The following is a 4,483-nucleotide window of genomic DNA, read 5'->3' on the forward strand; positions in this document are numbered from 1 at the left end:
AGACATAACTACTGACCTCACAGAAATAAAGGAGGTAATAACAGGATACTATGAACAACTTTACGCTAATAAATACAACAATTTAGAGGAAATGGACGGGTTCCTGGAAAGACATGAACAACCAACTTTGACTCAAGAAGACATAGATGACCTCAACAAACCAATCACAAGTAAAGAAATTGAATTAGTCATTCAAAAGCTTCCTAAAAAGAAAAGTCCAGGACCAGACGGCTTCACATGTGAATTCTACCAAACGTTCCAGAAAGAATTAGTACCAATTCTCTTCAAACTCTTCAAAAAAATCGAAGTGGAGGGAAAACTACCTAATTCATTCTATGAAGCCAACATCACCCTCATACCAAAACCAGGCAAAGATATTACAAAAAAAGAAAACTACAGACCAATCTCTCTAATGAATACAGATGCAAAAATCCTCAATAAAATTCTAGCAAATCGTATCCAACAATACATTAAAAGAATTATACATCATGACCAAGTAGGATTCATCCCAGGTATGCAAGGGTGGTTCAACATAAGAAAATCAATTAATGTAATACACCATATCAACAAATCAAAGCAGAAAAATCACATGATCATCTCAATTGATGCAGAGAAGGCATTCGACAAGATTCAACATCCTTTCCTGTTGAAAACACTTCAAAAGATAGGAATACAAGGGAACTTCCTTAAAATGATAGAGGGAATATATGAAAAACCCACAGCTAATATCATCCTCAATGGGGAAAAATTGAAAACTTTCCCCCTAAGATCAGGAACAAGACAAGGATGTCCACTATCACCACTATTATTCAACATTGTGTTGGAGGTTCTAGCCAGAGCAATTAGACAAGAAAAAGAAATACAAGGCATCAAAATTGGAAAGGAAGAAGTAAAACTATCACTGTTTGCAGACGATATGATACTATACGTCGAAAACCCGGAAAAATCCACAACAAAACTACTAGAGCTAATAAATGAGTACAGCAAAGTAGCAGGTTACAAGATCAACATTCAAAAATCTGTAGCATTTCTATACACTAGTAATGAACAAGCTGAGGGGGAAATCAAGAAACGAATCCCATTTACAATTGCAACTAAAAGAATAAAATACCTAGGAATAAATTTAACTAAAGAGACAAAAAACCTATATAAAGAAAACTACAAAAAACTGCTAAAAGAAATCACAGAAGACCTAAATAGATGGAAGGGCATACCGTGTTCATGGATTGGAAGACTAAATACAGTTAAGATGTCAATCCTACCTAAATTGATTTACAGATTCAATGCAATACCAATCAAAATCCCAACAACTTATTTTTCAGAAATAGAAAAACCAATAAGCAAATTTATCTGGAAGGGCAGGGTGCCCCGAATTGCTAAAAACATCTTGAGGAAAAAAAACGAAGCTGGAGGTCTCGCGCTGCCTGACTTTAAGGCATATTATGAAGCCACAGTGGTCAAAACAGCATGGTATTGGCATAAAGATAGATATATCGACCAATGGAATCGAATAGAGTGCTCAGATATAGACCCTCTCATCTATGGACATTTGATCTTTGATAAGGCAGTCAAGCCAACTCACCTGGGACAGAGCAGTCTCTTCAATAAATGGTGCCTAGAGAACTGGATATCCATATGCAAAAGAATGAAAGAAGACCCATCTCTCACACCCTATACAAAAGTTAACTCAAAATGGATCAAAGATCTAAACATTAGGTCTAAGACCATAAAACAGTTAGAGGAAAATGTTGGGAGATATCTTATGGATCTTACAACTGGAGGCGGTTTTATGGACCTTAAACCTAAAGCAAGAGCACTGAAGAAGGAAATAAATAAATGGGAACTCCTCAAAATTAAACACTTTTGTGCATCAAAGAACTTCATCAAGAAAGTAGAAAGACAGCCTTCACAATGGGAGACAATATTTGGAAATGATATATCAGATAAAGGTCTAGTATCCAGAATTTATAAAGAGATTGTTCATCTCAACAACAAAAAGACAGCCAACCCAATTACAAAATGGGAAAAAGACTTGAACAGACACCTCTCAGAAGAGGAAATACGGATGGCCAAGAGGCACATGAAGAGATGCTCAATGTCCCTGGCCATTAGAGAAATGCAAATCAAAACCACAATGAGATATCATCTCACACCCACCAGAATGGCCATTATCAACAAAACAGAAAATGACAAGTGCTGGAGAGGATGCGGAGAAAGAGGCACACTTATCCACTGTTGGTGGGAATGTCAAAGGGTGCAACCACTGTGGAAGGCAGTTTGGCGGTTCCTCAAAAAGCTGAATATAGAATTGCCATACGACCCAGCAATACCATTGCTAGGTATCTACTCAAAGGACTTAAGGGCAAAGACACAAACGGACATTTGCACACCAATGTTTATAGCAGCATTATTTACAATTGCAAAGAGATGGAAACAGCCAAAATCTCCATCAACAGAAGAGTGGCTAAACAAACTGTGGTATATACATACGATGGAATATTATGCAGCTTTAAGACAAGATAAACTTATGAACCATGTAATACCATGGATGGACCTAGAGAATATTATGCTGAGTGAATCCAGCCAAAAACTAAAGGACAAATACTGTATGGTCCCACTGATGTGAACGGACATTCGAGAATAAACTTGAAATATGTCATTGGTAACAGAGTTCAGCAGGAGTTAGAAACAGGGTAAGACAATGGGTAATTGAAGCTGAAGGGATACAGACTGTGCAACAGGACTAGATACAAAAACTCAAAAATGGACAGCACAATAATACCTAATTGTAAAGTAATCATGTTAAAACACTGAATGAAGCTGCATCTGAGCTATAGGTTTTTGTTTTGTTTTGTGTTGTTTTGTTTTGATTTTACTATTATTACTTTTATTTTTTTCTCTATATTAACATTCTATATCTTTTTCGGTTATGTTGCTAGTTCTTCTAAACCAATGCAAATGTACTAAGAAATGATGATCATGCATCTATGTGATGATGTTAAGAATTAATGATTGCATGTGTAGAATGGTATGATCTCTAAATGTTGGGTTAATTTCTTTTTTTCCGTTAATTAAAAAAAAAAAAAAGAGAAGGGATAATTGGAGATGAAGGGATACAGACTGTACAACGGGACTGGATATAAAAACTCAGAAATGGACAGCACAATACTACCCAATTGTAATGCAATTATGTTAAAACACTGAATGAAGCTGCATGTGAGGTATAGGTTTTTTGTTTTTGTTTTTTTTGTTTTTTTTTCTTTCTATTATTGTTTTAATTCTTATTCTGTTGTCTTTTTATTTCTTTTTCTAAATCGATGCAAATGTACTAAGAAATGATGAATATGCAACTATGTGATGTTATTAAGAATTACTGATTGTACATGTAGATTGGAATGATTTCTAATTGTTTTGTTAATTCTTTTTTTAATTAATAAAAAAAAAGAAAAAAAAAAAAAAAAGGATCCCAAAAAAAAAAAAAAAAAAAAAAATTAGGGCTAAGACTCAGCCCCAGAGAATCTCTTTTGTTGCTCAGATGCGGCCTCTCTTTCTCAGCTAATACGACAAGCAAACTCACTGCCCTCCCCCTCTCTACATGGGACATGACTCCCAGGGGCGTGGACCTTCCTGGCAAAGTGGGACAGAAATCCTAGAATGAGCTGGGACTCAGCATCAAGGGATTGAGAAAATCTTCTTGACCAAAAGGGGGAAGAGCAAAATGAGATGAAATAAAGTGTCAATGGTTGAGAGATTCCAGAGTAGAGGGGTTATTCTGGAGGTTATTCTTATGCATTATATAGATATCACCTTTTTAATTAAGGTGTAATGGAGAGGATGGAGGGAACTGCCTGAAAATGTGGAGCTGTGTTCCAGAAGCCATGTTTCTTGAAGATGAATATATAATGATAGAGCTTTCACAATGTGACTGTGTGATTGTGAGAACTTTGTGTCTGATGCTCCTTTTATCTACCTTATCGACAGGTGAGTAAAACACATGGATTTAAAATAAATAAATAATAGGGGGAACAAAAAAAATGGGCAAAAGACATGGATAGACACTTTTCCAAAGAGGAAATGCAAATGGCTCAGGAACATATGAAAAGATGCTCAGCTTCACCACCTACCAGGGAAATGTAAAGAGAAACTACAATGAGATACCATCTTATACCTACTAGAATAGGCATTATCAAAAAATAGAAAATTTCAAGTAATGGTGAGGATATGAGGAAATAGGCATACTTATTCACTATTGGTGGGAATGTAGAATTGTGCTGCCACTCTGGAAGGCAATTTGTCATTCTCAGGAATCTAAGTGTAGAATTGCTGTATGATCCAGCAATCCATTATCAGGTATATACTTGGAAGAAATGAAAGCAGGGACACGAACAGACATTTTCACACTGATGTTTATAGCAGCATTATTCATGATTGCCAATAAATGGAAACAGCCCAAATGTCCATCGACTGACAAGTGGATAAACAA

This window comes from Tamandua tetradactyla, chromosome 6 (assembly GCF_023851605.1).
Source record: "Tamandua tetradactyla isolate mTamTet1 chromosome 6, mTamTet1.pri, whole genome shotgun sequence".
NCBI lineage: Eukaryota > Metazoa > Chordata > Mammalia > Pilosa > Myrmecophagidae > Tamandua > Tamandua tetradactyla.